Consider the following 19647-nt stretch of genomic DNA (forward strand, 5'->3'; position numbering starts at 1 on the left):
CTTGTTATTTCTTGTTTTGCTTCTTTTGTTTTTTTTTTTTTTCTCTTCTTTTGGTACTAGCCATTCTGACTGGTGTGAGGTGATAGCTCGTTGTGATTTTTGCGTGTGTGTGACCGTTAATGTACAATTACATGAGCAACATGGTTACTGGACTCCCCCTCCCACTATCTTATCAAGTCCCCCCCACCCCTTACCCCATTACAGTCACTGTCCTTCGGCGTCGTAAGACGCTGTGGAATCCCTACCTGTCTTCTCTGTGTTATGCTGCCTTCCCCGGGCCCCGGCACCCCCGCCGCCCCACCCCCTACGTTATGTGTGCGAGCCGTAATGCCTCTTTTTCCCCACTTATCCCTCCCTCCCCACCCATCCTCCCCAGTCCCTTTCCCTTTGGTAACTGTTAGTCCACTCTTGGGTTCTGTGAGTCTGCTGCTGTTTTGTTCCTTCAGTTTCTGCTTTGTTCTTTTACTCCACAGATGAGTGAAGTCATCTGATGCTTGTCTTTCTCCATCCTGCTCATTTCACTGAGCATAATACCCTCTAGCTCCATCCGTGTTGTCGCAAACGGTAGGATTTCTTTTCTTCTTACGGCTGAATAATATTCCATCTTGCGTATGTACCACCTCTTCTTTATCCATCCGCCTACTGACGGACACTCACGTTGCTTCCATTTCTTGGCTATTGTGCGTAGTGCTGTGATAGACATAGGGGTGCGTGTGTCTTTTTCAAACTAGGCTCCTGCATTCTTAGGGTACATTGCTGGGAGTGGAATTCCTGGGTCAAATGGTATTTGTACTTTTCTGTTTTTTGAGGAACCTCCATACTGCTTTCCACAATGGTTGAACTGAGATGTACATGCCCACCAGCAGTGTCGCAGGGTTCCCCTTTCTCCACATCCTCGCCACCGTCTGTTGTTGTGTGTCTTCCCGATGGTGGCCGTCCTGACTGGTGTGAGGTGATATCTCATGGTGGTGGTTTTAATTTGCATTTCTCTGATGATCGTAGCGATGTGGAGCATCTTTCCGTGTGCCTGCTGGCCACCTGAATTTCTTCTTTGGAGAAGTGTCTGTTCAGATCCTCTGCCCATGTTTTAATTGGATTATTTGCTTTTTGTGTGTGGAGGTGCGTGGGCACTTCATACTTATTTTAGATGTCATCAACCCCTTATCGGATATGCCATCTTTGAATCTGTCCTCCCATGCTGTCGGATGTCTTTGTTCTACTGATGGTGCTTAAACAGAATCCTATACCCCCTGCCATCTCGTTCCAATTCTGAGTCAATTATTTTTTTTTTTTTTTTTTTTCCCCCCCTCAGAACACCAACCCGCCAAGAAAACTGGAACGAAGAGGAGAAGATGTGATACGGGAACATCGAGCCTAAACTGAGAGGTGAGATGGTGGAGACTGGTAGTAAGTATCTTTCCATGTGCTGCTTTCAAGGTTCACGGGGAAAAAAGGTTGCCACGGAGGTAAGGCCCGGGATGTGGACGTCACCTGGTATCGGTGGAGCCACCTAGCCACTAGCCATTAACGGGAAGGCTAGCGTGCGGCACTGTTATTTCCTGCGGAGTTACACGTGCGGCGTCCCCCCGTTGCAGTTCGGTCAGGCCCCGTGTGGGACTGCCCTGGCACTGGCCGGGGTGGATCTGAGAGCTGTGCCCGTTCCTGCTGGGCTGCCCCAGCATCCCTCTCAGAACAAGGCCTCCAAAGTGCTCCTGGGAGAGAGACAGAGAGAGAGAGAGAGACAGAGAGAGAGAATTATGCCCAAGAGACAGGGGCAACTTTTTGCTGGAGCTCCATGAGCATGTTTCTGATTTTTATGTTGAGATCCCTCTCACAAAGATGGATCGAGTCCAGTTACCAGGTTCCTTTGGCTTTGACGTTTCGTATTTGTAGGTGGCGCCCTGTACAGCGCCCAGAAGCTTTTCCCTCTGGAGCTGCTCAGCCCTTGGGGTGATGGCAGGCAGGGGTCACGGGGGCGGCGCTGGTGCCCGCGGGAGGGAAGAGGTCTTTCCCGCTTCCCGGCCGCAGTGCCTGTGTCCACCGCCAGGGCCAGTTTGCGGAGCACGCAGGGAGAAGCCTCTGTGCTTTGCACCCGTGGCTGCCGTAGGTGGGGCCGTCCTGTCGCTGGCCTGGCGCGATGGAGGGGGGCAGCCGGTTTGCGAGCCGGTGCTGGCGGGGGAGGAAGGTGCAGCAGGCCGCCGTGTTGTGTTATCAGTCACATCACGGTGGGGGGCTTTGGAGCTACGTAGGCAGCCAGGGTGGGTGGAGCGCCCGGAGCTCCTAAAAGTTCCCCCACCTGCTGGGCAGAGTGCACCCGGACAGTTTTGCGCACCTGTGCTTTCTCCCGAGCGGCAAGCTCTGTGCAACCCTTGCCCCTTTAGCAGCTCTCTCGCTGTTAGGAAGTCTCTCAGACTGCCCGCCTTTCTTTCATCCCACAGCAGCCGGATGTGGATCCCTGTGTTGGCGCGAGTGGCAGGAACCTCAAGTCTCTCCAAGTGCTCCGCCTGTCTTTGCTTTCCAACCCCACCGGTCCTCCAGAGCATCACGTGAGGTAGGTCCGTGCTCCCAGAGCAGATCTCCAGGGCTGGGTGTTCAGCAGCCCTAGGCCTCCACCCGCCTCCCCGTTTCCGTTTCTCTTCCTCCCTCCGGTGAGCTCGGGTGCGGGAAGGGCCTGCCGGGTCCCTCCGGATCACGGCTTTGGTACGTCACCCTTCACCTTGAGGTGACGGCCTGCCGCGGCAGCCTCCTCTCCTGCTTCTCTTCCAGGATCTGGTGTAGTTGTTGTATTTCCACACTGTATGAATGTACGCATGTATGTGGTTTTCGGAGGAGGTTTCTGCCTCCCCTCTCACACTGCCTGCCGTCTTTAATCCCACCAAGCCATCTTTAATTTTTTTTTTTTTTTCTTTTTCAGTTTCAGTTTCACTTGGATAGGGTACCTTTTCCCACCCCTTCAACTTGTAGTTTGTCTGTGTGCTTGGATCTCAAGTGAGCCTCCTGTAAGGGAGCACGTAGGCGGTCTTGAGTTTTCATCCATTCATTCAACCCTGTGTCTTTTGTTTGGAGCATTTAAAGTCTTTCCCTTTACTGTGATAATTGATAGCTGTGTCCTTATGGCACTTCTTCAACTTGATTTCTGTCTCCTTTTCGCTTGTAGTTCTTCTCTGTGCTTTCATCGTTGCTCTCCTGGTTATGAGCGATAGGTTTGTTGAGTATTATGCTTTCTTACCTGTCTGTCTTGTCTGTCTGTCTGTCTGTCTGTCTGTCTGTCTATCTGTCTATCTTATCTATCTGATCTCTCTACTCTCATCTATCTACTGTCATCTCTGTGTCTATCTATCCAAACTATCTAATCTACCACCTATCTGTCTGTTATCTGTCATCTATATGTATCTATATCAATGTGGCTATCTAACCTATATGTATCTATATCATCTATCTAGTCTGTCATCTTATCAATCTATCTACCTGTCATCTATCTATGTGTATCTATAGGTGTCTGTCTAATCTGTCCACCTGATCTATCATGTATCATCTATCTAATCTGTCTGTCTGCCTAGTCTGTCTAATCTCTCTATATGTATCTATATGGTCTATGTAACCTATCATTCTATCTCATCTGTCAGTCTGATCTAATCTATCCATCTATCTCATGTATCTGTCTCAATCTATCTATGTGTTTATTTATTTTGTCCATTTTTGTCAACGTACCGTCACTAGGCGCGCAGTCATTCCTCTGTCTCCTTCTCAGTCTTGATTCCTTGTGTTTGTTTCTGTGAGTTAGCTATGTCTTTGGGTCTTGAGAGGAGTGGCCGTGGGTTGGAACACCTGGGTAGGTGGCCCGAGTCCGCTGGGTGTAGATGGCCGGCTGGACTCTCTAACCAGTGCGGGCTGGGGCCCTCCGGGTGCTCTGCCCTGGGGCTGGCCCTGCCGGGGCGGCTGCGTGAGCTGCGGGGCAGATCCGAGGCCCCACACAGGGAGCACCCCGGCCGGCCTGCTGGGGCCGAGGCAGGTGCACGCCCAGTAGTAGGTCTGTGTGCCTGCGCGCCGATGTCACCTGGGTGGCCCTGCTTGGCCGCCCATCTCCAGAGAGCATGTGTAGTCGCAGGTTCAGTGAGCCGCCTTCTTGGGGACACGCGGGGCTGGTGTGGGCTAGTGGCCCGTGGGCTTGCTGAGGTGGCAGGCCAGCTAGCTCGCGGGGAAACTGCTCCCCTCTGTTGTCAAGGTGGAGGTGGAGTTTCAGTGCATTTAGGCATTTAGATGTGAGTGAGGTCTATCTGAAATGGAATAGTAGCATTTAGAGCTGTGTTTTCTGTTGGTGTGGAAAGGGTGCTGAGCATAAAGAGTTGGGTGGCGGTGGCAGGAATTCGAGGAATGTTGATGTCCTTGCATTTATTTATGTTCTGTTAAGGGAAGTGATTCTGAAGTAACTTTTTACTCATGTATGAAGGTGGTGCGTAAGGGTCACCCCACGTCAGTCATGGTGAGATGAAGTGAGGTGGTAGAATTAAAGCCTGTACCCCTTGGCCTTATACGTAGGAGACGCACCGTGGGTGCTCTTTGCTGCTCTCCTGTCCTGGCTTATTGCCTTAACTAACGTGATGGTTCAGAGTGGTCCCAGCGAGATTTCCAGCAAAATCTTTCTACAATTGCATAGAAACACTTGGGATATCTATATCCCCAGAGGCTAGTGGAAAAGTTTACTCTTTCTGGTCACTGTTTGCAAGTTGTTCGCTCTATCGCGCATTTCTTTGTTACTTTTAGACCGATAGGGGCAGTGATACACGCACGCGCGCGCGCGCGCACACACACACACACACACACACACACACACAGAATTAAACATGTTTAAGAACCAAAATGAAAAGAGTGGTTTTCTGTGTCACAGCAGGGATTCCCTAGCCTGCGGCGAGCTCAGAGCAGTGGCAGAGAAGAGGGAAGGGGCCTCGTTAGCCAACCCGGTCTCCCTCCTCTGGACTTGCCTCCCCCTGGGCTGTCATCCCTTAAACGCTCAGCACGCAGGCCTCGCGTGGAGCACGCACAGTCATAAAACGCGGCTACTTCCACATCCCGGTCACTGGGGCGTGGGGCATGTTACATTGTTCGGTGTGGCTCAAAGCGTTATCACTCGTGTATGTGAGTTCTTCCTCTGTAGCAGAGTGAAAGAGTAAAGACAGCCAGAGGCATATTAGCAAGAACAGGGTTTAGTGGGAAAATACAATACACCCACACAGATCTGGGAAAGACTTTCTTTAATGGATAGCAGGGAGGATAGGAAGCGCCAACAAAAGGACATGGGCCTTGTACGGGGCTGGGGGAGACCGGTAGACGGCCGCAAGGGTGGCGGCGTGTCCAGCGCGTCACCGTCGTCGGGGGTAGGGCTGAGCCCGGCGGTTGTGCCACGTGTGGCATCGGGCCGGTGGGGACCGGAAGATGGCCCGCAGGGGCGCAGTGGTGCGCATAGGCGCGCCGGCCGTGTCAGAGTCGGGCCCCGGGCCGGCGGCCCACGGCGGCGGCGTGGTGTCCATGGGCTGGCCGGCCGTGTCAGAGTCCGGCCCCAGGGCGGCGGCGGCCCACGGCGGCGGCGTGGTGTCCATGGGCTGGCCGGCCGTGTCAGAGTCCGGCCCCAGGGCGGCGGCGGCCCACGGCGGCGGCGTGGTGTCCATGGGCTCGCCGGCCGTGTCAGAGTCCGGCCCCAGGGCGGCGGCGGCCCACGGCGGCGGCGTGGTGTCCATGGGCTCGCCGGCCGAGTCAGAGTCCCGCCCCAGGGCGGCGGCGGCCCACGGCGGCGGCGTGGTGTCCATGGGCTCGCCGGCCGTGTCAGAGTCCGGCCCCAGGGCGGCGGCGGCCCACGGCGGCGGCGTGGTGTCCATGGGCTCGCCGGCCGTGTCAGAGTCCGGCCCCAGGGCGGCGGCGGCCCACGGCGGCGGCGTGGTGTCCATGGGCTCGCCGGCCGTGTCAGAGTCCGGCCCCAGGGCGGCGGCGGCCCACGGCGGCGGCGTGGTGTCCATGGGCTCGCCGGCCGTGTCAGAGTCCGGCCCCAGGGCGGCGGTGGCCCACGGGGGCGGCATGGTGTTCAGAGGCTCGCCCTCCGCGTCAGAGTCCGGCCCCAGCGGTGTGGTGTCCATAGGTCCTTCGTTTGAGACAGGCATGAGAATAGGGTACGAAGCTAGGGAGAGCTTCCAACTCCTCCTCAGACCTCCTCAGCGCGCACGGAGCTGCCCAGCTAGGGCAGCCTCTGATAGGTCAGCCAGGGGACGCATCACAGAGCAGCCGCCCGGGCAACCGTGATGTCACCCAGGGGGGAGGGGAGCCCCCACTGCCGTGAGCACACCAGCCCCACCCAGAGGAGACCCTGGCCCAGTGTCACAGGGCGTGGGCCCCACGCCAGCCCCAGTAGTGTCCCCAGCCCTCCCGCCCCCCCCCCCGGGACTGCCGGCCGAGGGCCGTGCAGGTGTCAGGGCCAGCCAGACCACCACGCAGACCATTCAGGGCCGCAGTGCTCACGTCTGTCAGAGCTACGCCCGCCCGGGTGTCGCCTCTGCACGCGCTTGGGACCCGGGGCGCGGCGGCCAATGCTGTGCCCCCGCGGTCCCTGAGGCCGGGGCTGCCGGGGCGCCGCCCGCCCTCGCCCTGGGCCTTCCCATCTTCTCTGGGAGGCCTGGAGCCAGACATGCTTCCTCCGCCATGGCCAGCCAGGCGGGTGACAGATTCCGAGGAGGGGACCGTCCGCGTGACTTCCCTTTCTAGCTAGCGGGCAGGTTCTTTCTTCGCTTCCCGGAAAGCGTAGGTCAGGGACCACCAGGTTTCAGCATAGCAACATTCCACGTTCTCACTGAGCCTGGCGGCCCAGATTTTTCTCTTTGGTCTCGTTTTGGGGCCTGTGTCTGGTATACGAGTAACACAACACAGTAAACTGGGAAACACTTTTTATTTTCTTACTGTCATTTTCTTATGTTTATTCATTTTGTTATCCTTAATCTACAGTTACATGAAGAACATTATGTTTCCTCGACTCCCCCCTTCACCAAGTCCCCCCCCACAAACCCCGTGACAGTCACTGTCCATCAGTGTAGTAGGATGCTGTAGAATCACTACTTGTCTGCTCTGTGTCGCACAGTCCTCCCTGTGCGCGCCCCCCTCCAACCCCGCCCCACATTATACATGCTAATAATCGTATGGCCCCCTTTCTTTTTCCCCACCGTTATCCCTCCCTTCCCACCCATCCTCCCCAGTCCCTTTCCCTTTGTGAGCTGTTAGTCCATTCTTGGGTTCTGTGATTCTGCTGCTGTTTTGTTCCTTCAGTTTCTCTTTGTTCTTATACTCCACATATGAGTGAAATCACTTGGTACTTGTCTTTCTCCGCCTGGCTTATTTCACTGAGCATAGTCATAATACCCTCTAGCTCCATCCGTGTTGTTGCCAACGGTAGGATTTGTTTTCTTCTTATGGCTGAGTGATACTCCATTGTGTATAGTATGTACCACGTCTTCTTTACCCATTCATCTGCTGCTGATGGACACTTAGGTTGCTTCCATTTCTCGGCCCTTGTAAATAGCGCTGCGATAAGCATAGGGGTGCATCTGTCTTTTTCAAACTGGGCTGCTGCACTCTTAGGGTAAATTCCTAGAAGTGGAATTCCCGGGTCAAGTGGTATTTCTATTTTGAGCTTCCTGAGGAACCTCCATACTGCTTTCCACAATGGTTGAGCTGAGATGTCCATTCCCACCAGCAGTGTCGGAGGGTTCCCCTTTCTCCACATCCTCGCCACCGTCTGTTGTTGTGTGTCTTCCCCATGGTGGCCATCCTGACTGGTGTGAGGTGATACCTCATGGTGGTTTTAATTTGCATTTCTCTGAGGATTGGCGGTGTGGAGGATCTTTTCATGTGCCTGTTGGCCACCTCGATTTCTTCTTTGGAGAAGTGTCTGTTCAGATCCTCTGCCTATTTTTTAATGGGATTATTTGCTTTTCTTGTTTGTTGAGGTGCGTGAGCTCCTCTTTATGTATTTTGGATGTCAACCCTTTATCGGATCTGTCATTGATGAATATATTCTCGCATATACTTTAGGGTACCTTTTTGTTCTATTGAGGGTGTCCTTTGCTGTACAGAAGCTCTTCAGCTTGATGTAGTCCCACCAGTTCATTTCTGCTCTTGTTTCCCTTGCCCGGGGAGGTTATGTTCTTGAAGAAGTCGCTCATGTTTATGTCCAGGAGATTTGTGCCTATATGTTCTTTCCTGAGAGTTTTATGGTTTCATGACTCACATTCAGGTCTTGGATCCATTTCGAATTTACTCTTCTGTATGGGGTTAGACAGTGATCCAGTTTCATTCTCTTACGTGTAGCTGTCCAGTTTTGCCAGCACCGTCTGTTGAAGAGAGTGTCATTTCCCCATTGTATGTCCCTGGCTCCCTCATCATATATTAATTGACCACATATGTTTGGGTTAATGTCTGGAGTCTCTTATTCTGTTCCACCCGTCTGTGGCTCTGTTCTAGTGCCAGGAGCAAACTGTCTTGATCAAGACTGTGGCTTTGTAGTAGAGCTTGATGTTGGGGAGCGAGATACCGCACCCACCCACACACACACACACCACACACACACACACAGACCACACACACACACACACACACCACAGACACACACACACCACACACACACACCACACACACACACACACACACACACACACACACACACACACACACACACAGAGACATGCTTTCTTCTTCCTTCTCAGGATTGCTTTGGCTATTCGGGATCTTTGGCGTTTCCATATGAATTTTTGAACTATTTGTTCCAGTACGTGGAAGAATGCTGTTGGTGATTTGATAGGGACTGCATCCGATCTGTGGATTGCTTTGGGCAGGATGGCCATTCTGACGATATTAATTCTTCCTAGCCAAGAGCGTGGGATGAGTTTCCATTTGTTAGCGTCCTCTTTAATTTCTCTTAAGAGTGTCTTATAGTTTTCAGGGTATAGGTCTTTCGCTTCCTTGGTTAGGTTTATTCCTAGGTATTTTATTCTTTTTGATGCAGTTGTGAATGGAATTGTTTTCCTGATTTCCCTCTCCTTTGGTTCATTGTTAGTGTACAGGAAAGCCGCAGATTTCTGTGTGTTGGTTTTGTGTCCCGCAGCTCTGCTGTATTCCGGTTATCAGTTCTAGCAGTTTTGGAGTGGAGTCTTCAGGGTTTCCTTACGTACAGTATCGTGTCATCTGCAGATGGTGACCGCCTAGCTGCTTCTTTACCAGTCTGGATTCCTTGTATTTCTTTGTCTGGTCTAATTGCCGTGGCTGGGATCCCCGGGACTGTGTTGAATAGCGGTGGGGAGAGTGGGCACCCCTGTCTCGTTCCCCGTCTCAGAGGAACGGCTTTCAGCCTCTCGCTGTTGAGTATGACGTTGGCTGTGGGTTTGTCATATACGGCCTTTATTAGGTTGAGGTGCTCGCCCTGTATACCCATTTGGCTGAGAGTTTTTATCGTGAATGGATGTTGCATTTTGTCGGATGCTTTTTCAGCATCTGTGGAGATGATCATGTGGTTTTTGTCTTTCTTTCTGTTTATGTGGTGGATGGTGTGGATGGATTTTCGAATGCTGTCACCATCCTTGCATCCCTGGGATGATTCCCACTTGATCAGGGTGTTTGATCCCCTTGATGTATTTTTGAATTTGGTTTGCTAATATTTTGTTCATTTCCTAGGTATTCTTGCTCCTCATCCGCAGTTCCTGAAAATCCTTCTGAGCCACGACTGTCCAATGGGTGTCTTGTTAGGTTAATGCAGAGGCTTTGGGGCCCTAGCCCAGGGTAGAGGCTGGTCGCCAGGGGCACCAGGCTTGTGGTTAGCGGGTGGGAACTTGCAGCCCCCAGCCCCCAGGGAAGGAAGAGGAAAGGGATGAGGGCTGGAGGTTGAATCAGCAATGGCCAGCGATTTAGTCAGCCATGACTCTGCAGTGAAGCCCTCACAGAACCCTATGAGAAGAGCACAGCTCTCTCTCTCATCTCCTGCTTCTCTGTCAGAGCTTCCATGCTTGGGGAACCAGGTCGCCTGCACATGCCACCATGCCAGGCCCCAAGTCCCGGGAGGATAGAAGCTCCTTTACTTGGGACCTTGCCGTGTGTGCGCGTGCGTGTGCGTGTGAAGCGCGCGCGTGCGCTGCTGTGTCCTTTATGATACTCTTTGTTAAACTGGTAAACGTGTTTTCCTGAGCTGCTGAGGCACCCTAGCGACTTGGGCAGTACCTAAGGGGGAGGTCGTTGGAACTTCCAATCCTAGCCTGTATGTAGGTGGGAAGCACAAGCTAATTGCATGGGCCTGGCAACCGGGCTCTGGAGTTGGGGGTGGAGGGCAGTCTTGAGGATAGAAACCTTACCCTGGGGAATCTTGTGCTGCGTCCAGGCAGATGTCATCAGAGTTGAGAGTTCTCAGAAACCCTGCTGGTGTTGGAGAATTGCTTGGTGGTGTATGCATTGGGAACAGGTCCGGTATCCTGAAGGGAGTTCCACTGCTGTGTATGAAAAAGAACGCTGGGTCATGTGGTACCGCTATGGATATTTTTAGGAACCTCCACACTGTTTCCCATAGTAGCTGCACCAATTTACATGGTCACCAACAGTGCACGAGGGTTCCCTTTGTCCACTTCCTCATCAACGCTTGTTATTTCTTGTTTTGCTTCTTTTGTTTTTTTTTTTTTTCTCTTCTTTTGGTACTAGCCATTCTGACTGGTGTGAGGTGATAGCTCGTTGTGATTTTTGCGTGTGTGTGACCGTTAATGTACAATTACATGAGCAACATGGTTACTGGACTCCCCCTCCCACTATCTTATCAAGTCCCCCCCACCCCTTACCCCATTACAGTCACTGTCCTTCGGCGTCGTAAGACGCTGTGGAATCCCTACCTGTCTTCTCTGTGTTATGCTGCCTTCCCCGGGCCCCGGCACCCCCGCCGCCCCACCCCCTACGTTATGTGTGCGAGCCGTAATGCCTCTTTTTCCCCACTTATCCCTCCCTCCCCACCCATCCTCCCCAGTCCCTTTCCCTTTGGTAACTGTTAGTCCACTCTTGGGTTCTGTGAGTCTGCTGCTGTTTTGTTCCTTCAGTTTCTGCTTTGTTCTTTTACTCCACAGATGAGTGAAGTCATCTGATGCTTGTCTTTCTCCATCCTGCTCATTTCACTGAGCATAATACCCTCTAGCTCCATCCGTGTTGTCGCAAACGGTAGGATTTCTTTTCTTCTTACGGCTGAATAATATTCCATCTTGCGTATGTACCACCTCTTCTTTATCCATCCGCCTACTGACGGACACTCACGTTGCTTCCATTTCTTGGCTATTGTGCGTAGTGCTGTGATAGACATAGGGGTGCGTGTGTCTTTTTCAAACTAGGCTCCTGCATTCTTAGGGTACATTGCTGGGAGTGGAATTCCTGGGTCAAATGGTATTTGTACTTTTCTGTTTTTTGAGGAACCTCCATACTGCTTTCCACAATGGTTGAACTGAGATGTACATGCCCACCAGCAGTGTCGCAGGGTTCCCCTTTCTCCACATCCTCGCCACCGTCTGTTGTTGTGTGTCTTCCCGATGGTGGCCGTCCTGACTGGTGTGAGGTGATATCTCATGGTGGTGGTTTTAATTTGCATTTCTCTGATGATCGTAGCGATGTGGAGCATCTTTCCGTGTGCCTGCTGGCCACCTGAATTTCTTCTTTGGAGAAGTGTCTGTTCAGATCCTCTGCCCATGTTTTAATTGGATTATTTGCTTTTTGTGTGTGGAGGTGCGTGGGCACTTCATACTTATTTTAGATGTCATCAACCCCTTATCGGATATGCCATCTTTGAATCTGTCCTCCCATGCTGTCGGATGTCTTTGTTCTACTGATGGTGCTTAAACAGAATCCTATACCCCCTGCCATCTCGTTCCAATTCTGAGTCAATTATTTTTTTTTTTTTTTTTTTTCCCCCCCTCAGAACACCAACCCGCCAAGAAAACTGGAACGAAGAGGAGAAGATGTGATACGGGAACATCGAGCCTAAACTGAGAGGTGAGATGGTGGAGACTGGTAGTAAGTATCTTTCCATGTGCTGCTTTCAAGGTTCACGGGGAAAAAAGGTTGCCACGGAGGTAAGGCCCGGGATGTGGACGTCACCTGGTATCGGTGGAGCCACCTAGCCACTAGCCATTAACGGGAAGGCTAGCGTGCGGCACTGTTATTTCCTGCGGAGTTACACGTGCGGCGTCCCCCCGTTGCAGTTCGGTCAGGCCCCGTGTGGGACTGCCCTGGCACTGGCCGGGGTGGATCTGAGAGCTGTGCCCGTTCCTGCTGGGCTGCCCCAGCATCCCTCTCAGAACAAGGCCTCCAAAGTGCTCCTGGGAGAGAGACAGAGAGAGAGAGAGAGACAGAGAGAGAGAATTATGCCCAAGAGACAGGGGCAACTTTTTGCTGGAGCTCCATGAGCATGTTTCTGATTTTTATGTTGAGATCCCTCTCACAAAGATGGATCGAGTCCAGTTACCAGGTTCCTTTGGCTTTGACGTTTCGTATTTGTAGGTGGCGCCCTGTACAGCGCCCAGAAGCTTTTCCCTCTGGAGCTGCTCAGCCCTTGGGGTGATGGCAGGCAGGGGTCACGGGGGCGGCGCTGGTGCCCGCGGGAGGGAAGAGGTCTTTCCCGCTTCCCGGCCGCAGTGCCTGTGTCCACCGCCAGGGCCAGTTTGCGGAGCACGCAGGGAGAAGCCTCTGTGCTTTGCACCCGTGGCTGCCGTAGGTGGGGCCGTCCTGTCGCTGGCCTGGCGCGATGGAGGGGGGCAGCCGGTTTGCGAGCCGGTGCTGGCGGGGGAGGAAGGTGCAGCAGGCCGCCGTGTTGTGTTATCAGTCACATCACGGTGGGGGGCTTTGGAGCTACGTAGGCAGCCAGGGTGGGTGGAGCGCCCGGAGCTCCTAAAAGTTCCCCCACCTGCTGGGCAGAGTGCACCCGGACAGTTTTGCGCACCTGTGCTTTCTCCCGAGCGGCAAGCTCTGTGCAACCCTTGCCCCTTTAGCAGCTCTCTCGCTGTTAGGAAGTCTCTCAGACTGCCCGCCTTTCTTTCATCCCACAGCAGCCGGATGTGGATCCCTGTGTTGGCGCGAGTGGCAGGAACCTCAAGTCTCTCCAAGTGCTCCGCCTGTCTTTGCTTTCCAACCCCACCGGTCCTCCAGAGCATCACGTGAGGTAGGTCCGTGCTCCCAGAGCAGATCTCCAGGGCTGGGTGTTCAGCAGCCCTAGGCCTCCACCCGCCTCCCCGTTTCCGTTTCTCTTCCTCCCTCCGGTGAGCTCGGGTGCGGGAAGGGCCTGCCGGGTCCCTCCGGATCACGGCTTTGGTACGTCACCCTTCACCTTGAGGTGACGGCCTGCCGCGGCAGCCTCCTCTCCTGCTTCTCTTCCAGGATCTGGTGTAGTTGTTGTATTTCCACACTGTATGAATGTACGCATGTATGTGGTTTTCGGAGGAGGTTTCTGCCTCCCCTCTCACACTGCCTGCCGTCTTTAATCCCACCAAGCCATCTTTAATTTTTTTTTTTTTTTCTTTTTCAGTTTCAGTTTCACTTGGATAGGGTACCTTTTCCCACCCCTTCAACTTGTAGTTTGTCTGTGTGCTTGGATCTCAAGTGAGCCTCCTGTAAGGGAGCACGTAGGCGGTCTTGAGTTTTCATCCATTCATTCAACCCTGTGTCTTTTGTTTGGAGCATTTAAAGTCTTTCCCTTTACTGTGATAATTGATAGCTGTGTCCTTATGGCACTTCTTCAACTTGATTTCTGTCTCCTTTTCGCTTGTAGTTCTTCTCTGTGCTTTCATCGTTGCTCTCCTGGTTATGAGCGATAGGTTTGTTGAGTATTATGCTTTCTTACCTGTCTGTCTTGTCTGTCTGTCTGTCTGTCTGTCTGTCTGTCTATCTGTCTATCTTATCTATCTGATCTCTCTACTCTCATCTATCTACTGTCATCTCTGTGTCTATCTATCCAAACTATCTAATCTACCACCTATCTGTCTGTTATCTGTCATCTATATGTATCTATATCAATGTGGCTATCTAACCTATATGTATCTATATCATCTATCTAGTCTGTCATCTTATCAATCTATCTACCTGTCATCTATCTATGTGTATCTATAGGTGTCTGTCTAATCTGTCCACCTGATCTATCATGTATCATCTATCTAATCTGTCTGTCTGCCTAGTCTGTCTAATCTCTCTATATGTATCTATATGGTCTATGTAACCTATCATTCTATCTCATCTGTCAGTCTGATCTAATCTATCCATCTATCTCATGTATCTGTCTCAATCTATCTATGTGTTTATTTATTTTGTCCATTTTTGTCAACGTACCGTCACTAGGCGCGCAGTCATTCCTCTGTCTCCTTCTCAGTCTTGATTCCTTGTGTTTGTTTCTGTGAGTTAGCTATGTCTTTGGGTCTTGAGAGGAGTGGCCGTGGGTTGGAACACCTGGGTAGGTGGCCCGAGTCCGCTGGGTGTAGATGGCCGGCTGGACTCTCTAACCAGTGCGGGCTGGGGCCCTCCGGGTGCTCTGCCCTGGGGCTGGCCCTGCCGGGGCGGCTGCGTGAGCTGCGGGGCAGATCCGAGGCCCCACACAGGGAGCACCCCGGCCGGCCTGCTGGGGCCGAGGCAGGTGCACGCCCAGTAGTAGGTCTGTGTGCCTGCGCGCCGATGTCACCTGGGTGGCCCTGCTTGGCCGCCCATCTCCAGAGAGCATGTGTAGTCGCAGGTTCAGTGAGCCGCCTTCTTGGGGACACGCGGGGCTGGTGTGGGCTAGTGGCCCGTGGGCTTGCTGAGGTGGCAGGCCAGCTAGCTCGCGGGGAAACTGCTCCCCTCTGTTGTCAAGGTGGAGGTGGAGTTTCAGTGCATTTAGGCATTTAGATGTGAGTGAGGTCTATCTGAAATGGAATAGTAGCATTTAGAGCTGTGTTTTCTGTTGGTGTGGAAAGGGTGCTGAGCATAAAGAGTTGGGTGGCGGTGGCAGGAATTCGAGGAATGTTGATGTCCTTGCATTTATTTATGTTCTGTTAAGGGAAGTGATTCTGAAGTAACTTTTTACTCATGTATGAAGGTGGTGCGTAAGGGTCACCCCACGTCAGTCATGGTGAGATGAAGTGAGGTGGTAGAATTAAAGCCTGTACCCCTTGGCCTTATACGTAGGAGACGCACCGTGGGTGCTCTTTGCTGCTCTCCTGTCCTGGCTTATTGCCTTAACTAACGTGATGGTTCAGAGTGGTCCCAGCGAGATTTCCAGCAAAATCTTTCTACAATTGCATAGAAACACTTGGGATATCTATATCCCCAGAGGCTAGTGGAAAAGTTTACTCTTTCTGGTCACTGTTTGCAAGTTGTTCGCTCTATCGCGCATTTCTTTGTTACTTTTAGACCGATAGGGGCAGTGATACACGCACGCGCGCGCGCGCGCACACACACACACACACACACACACACACACAGAATTAAACATGTTTAAGAACCAAAATGAAAAGAGTGGTTTTCTGTGTCACAGCAGGGATTCCCTAGCCTGCGGCGAGCTCAGAGCAGTGGCAGAGAAGAGGGAAGGGGCCTCGTTAGCCAACCCGGTCTCCCTCCTCTGGACTTGCCTCCCCCTGGGCTGTCATCCCTTAAACGCTCAGCACGCAGGCCTCGCGTGGAGCACGCACAGTCATAAAACGCGGCTACTTCCACATCCCGGTCACTGGGGCATGGGGCATGTTACATTGTTCGGTGTGGCTCAAAGCGTTATCACTCGTGTATGTGAGTTCTTCCTCTGTAGCAGAGTGAAAGAGTAAAGACAGCCAGAGGCATATTAGCAAGAACAGGGTTTAGTGGGAAAATACAATACACCCACACAGATCTGGGAAAGACTTTCTTTAATGGATAGCAGGGAGGATAGGAAGCGCCAACAAAAGGACATGGGCCTTGTACGGGGCTGGGGGAGACCGGTAGACGGCCGCAAGGGTGGCGGCGTGTCCAGCGCGTCACCGTCGTCGGGGGTAGGGCTGAGCCCGGCGGTTGTGCCACGTGTGGCATCGGGCCGGTGGGGACCGGAAGATGGCCCGCAGGGGCGCAGTGGTGCGCATAGGCGCGCCGGCCGTGTCAGAGTCGGGCCCCGGGCCGGCGGCCCACGGCGGCGGCGTGGTGTCCATGGGCTGGCCGGCCGTGTCAGAGTCCGGCCCCAGGGCGGCGGCGGCCCACGGCGGCGGCGTGGTGTCCATGGGCTCGCCGGCCGTGTCAGAGTCCGGCCCCAGGGCGGCGGCGGCCCACGGCGGCGGCGTGGTGTCCATGGGCTCGCCGGCCGTGTCAGAGTCCGGCCCCAGGGCGGCGGCGGCCCACGGCGGCGGCGTGGTGTCCATGGGCTCGCCGGCCGAGTCAGAGTCCGGCCCCAGGGCGGCGGCGGCCCACGGCGGCGGCGTGGTGTCCATGGGCTCGCCGGCCGAGTCAGAGTCCCGCCCCAGGGCGGCGGCGGCCCACGGCGGCGGCGTGGTGTCCATGGGCTCGCCGGCCGTGTCAGAGTCCGGCCCCAGGGCGGCGGCGGCCCACGGCGGCGGCGTGGTGTCCATGGGCTCGCCGGCCGTGTCAGAGTCCGGCCCCAGGGCGGCGGCGGCCCACGGCGGCGGCGTGGTGTCCATGGGCTCGCCGGCCGTGTCAGAGTCCGGCCCCAGGGCGGCGGCGGCCCACGGCGGCGGCGTGGTGTCCATGGGCTCGCCGGCCGTGTCAGAGTCCGGCCCCAGGGCGGCGGTGGCCCACGGGGGCGGCATGGTGTTCAGAGGCTCGCCCTCCGCGTCAGAGTCCGGCCCCAGCGGTGTGGTGTCCATAGGTCCTTCGTTTGAGACAGGCATGAGAATAGGGTACGAAGCTAGGGAGAGCTTCCAACTCCTCCTCAGACCTCCTCAGCGCGCACGGAGCTGCCCAGCTAGGGCAGCCTCTGATAGGTCAGCCAGGGGACGCATCACAGAGCAGCCGCCCGGGCAACCGTGATGTCACCCAGGGGGGAGGGGAGCCCCCACTGCCGTGAGCACACCAGCCCCACCCAGAGGAGACCCTGGCCCAGTGTCACAGGGCGTGGGCCCCACGCCAGCCCCAGTAGTGTCCCCAGCCCTCCCGCCCCCCCCCCCGGGACTGCCGGCCGAGGGCCGTGCAGGTGTCAGGGCCAGCCAGACCACCACGCAGACCATTCAGGGCCGCAGTGCTCACGTCTGTCAGAGCTACGCCCGCCCGGGTGTCGCCTCTGCACGCGCTTGGGACCCGGGGCGCGGCGGCCAATGCTGTGCCCCCGCGGTCCCTGAGGCCGGGGCTGCCGGGGCGCCGCCCGCCCTCGCCCTGGGCCTTCCCATCTTCTCTGGGAGGCCTGGAGCCAGACATGCTTCCTCCGCCATGGCCAGCCAGGCGGGTGACAGATTCCGAGGAGGGGACCGTCCGCGTGACTTCCCTTTCTAGCTAGCGGGCAGGTTCTTTCTTCGCTTCCCGGAAAGCGTAGGTCAGGGACCACCAGGTTTCAGCATAGCAACATTCCACGTTCTCACTGAGCCTGGCGGCCCAGATTTTTCTCTTTGGTCTCGTTTTGGGGCCTGTGTCTGGTATACGAGTAACACAACACAGTAAACTGGGAAACACTTTTTATTTTCTTACTGTCATTTTCTTATGTTTATTCATTTTGTTATCCTTAATCTACAGTTACATGAAGAACATTATGTTTCCTCGACTCCCCCCTTCACCAAGTCCCCCCCCACAAACCCCGTGACAGTCACTGTCCATCAGTGTAGTAGGATGCTGTAGAATCACTACTTGTCTGCTCTGTGTCGCACAGTCCTCCCTGTGCGCGCCCCCCTCCAACCCCGCCCCACATTATACATGCTAATAATCGTATGGCCCCCTTTCTTTTTCCCCACCGTTATCCCTCCCTTCCCACCCATCCTCCCCAGTCCCTTTCCCTTTGTGAGCTGTTAGTCCATTCTTGGGTTCTGTGATTCTGCTGCTGTTTTGTTCCTTCAGTTTCTCTTTGTTCTTATACTCCACATATGAGTGAAATCACTTGGTACTTGTCTTTCTCCGCCTGGCTTATTTCACTGAGCATAGTCATAATACCCTCTAGCTCCATCCGTGTTGTTGCCAACGGTAGGATTTGTTTTCTTCTTATGGCTGAGTGATACTCCATTGTGTATAGTATGTACCACGTCTTCTTTACCCATTCATCTGCTGCTGATGGACACTTAGGTTGCTTCCATTTCTCGGCCCTTGTAAATAGCGCTGCGATAAGCATAGGGGTGCATCTGTCTTTTTCAAACTGGGCTGCTGCACTCTTAGGGTAAATTCCTAGAAGTGGAATTCCCGGGTCAAGTGGTATTTCTATTTTGAGCTTCCTGAGGAACCTCCATACTGCTTTCCACAATGGTTGAGCTGAGATGTCCATTCCCACCAGCAGTGTCGGAGGGTTCCCCTTTCTCCACATCCTCGCCACCGTCTGTTGTTGTGTGTCTTCCCCATGGTGGCCATCCTGACTGGTGTGAGGTGATACCTCATGGTGGTTTTAATTTGCATTTCTCTGAGGATTGGCGGTGTGGAGGATCTTTTCATGTGCCTGTTGGCCACCTCGATTTCTTCTTTGGAGAAGTGTCTGTTCAGATCCTCTGCCTATTTTTTAATGGGATTATTTGCTTTTCTTGTTTGTTGAGGTGCGTGAGCTCCTCTTTATGTATTTTGGATGTCAACCCTTTATCGGATCTGTCATTGATGAATATATTCTCGCATATACTTTAGGGTACCTTTTTGTTCTATTGAGGGTGTCCTTTGCTGTACAGAAGCTCTTCAGCTTGATGTAGTCCCACCAGTTCATTTCTGCTCTTGTTTCCCTTGCCCGGGGAGGTTATGTTCTTGAAGAAGTCGCTCATGTTTATGTCCAGGAGATTTGTGCCTATATGTTCTTTCCTGAGAGTTTTATGGTTTCATGACTCACATTCAGGTCTTGGATCCATTTCGAATTTACTCTTCTGTATGGGGTTAGACAGTGATCCAGTTTCATTCTCTTACGTGTAGCTGTCCAGTTTTGCCAGCACCGTCTGTTGAAGAGAGTGTCATTTCCCCATTGTATGTCCCTGGCTCCCTCATCATATATTAATTGACCACATATGTTTGGGTTAATGTCTGGAGTCTCTTATTCTGTTCCACCCGTCTGTGGCTCTGTTCTAGTGCCAGGAGCAAACTGTCTTGATCAAGACTGTGGCTTTGTAGTAGAGCTTGATGTTGGGGAGCGAGATACCGCACCCACCCACACACACACACACCACACACACACACACAGACCACACACACACACACACACACCACAGACACACACACACCACACACACACACCACACACACACACACACACACACACACACACACACACACACACACACACACAGAGACATGCTTTCTTCTTCCTTCTCAGGATTGCTTTGGCTATTCGGGATCTTTGGCGTTTCCATATGAATTTTTGAACTATTTGTTCCAGTACGTGGAAGAATGCTGTTGGTGATTTGATAGGGACTGCATCCGATCTGTGGATTGCTTTGGGCAGGATGGCCATTCTGACGATATTAATTCTTCCTAGCCAAGAGCGTGGGATGA

The 19647-nt window shown here is 53.7% G+C and overlaps 1 long non-coding RNA gene across 1 annotated transcript; it reads left to right on the forward strand.

Annotated features, from left to right (window-relative positions):
* The first annotated feature begins 1310 nt into the window (after positions 1–1310).
* Positions 1311–11208, forward strand: LOC130682487 (uncharacterized). Its single transcript, XR_008995674.1, has 3 exons — positions 1311–1386; positions 2439–2551; positions 11130–11208. It is a non-coding gene; the product is annotated as an uncharacterized LOC130682487 (long non-coding RNA).
* The last annotated feature ends 8439 nt before the right edge of the window (positions 11209–19647 follow it).

This window comes from Manis pentadactyla, unplaced genomic scaffold (genome assembly GCF_030020395.1).
Source record: "Manis pentadactyla isolate mManPen7 unplaced genomic scaffold, mManPen7.hap1 scaffold_703, whole genome shotgun sequence".
Taxonomy (NCBI): Eukaryota; Metazoa; Chordata; class Mammalia; order Pholidota; family Manidae; genus Manis; species Manis pentadactyla.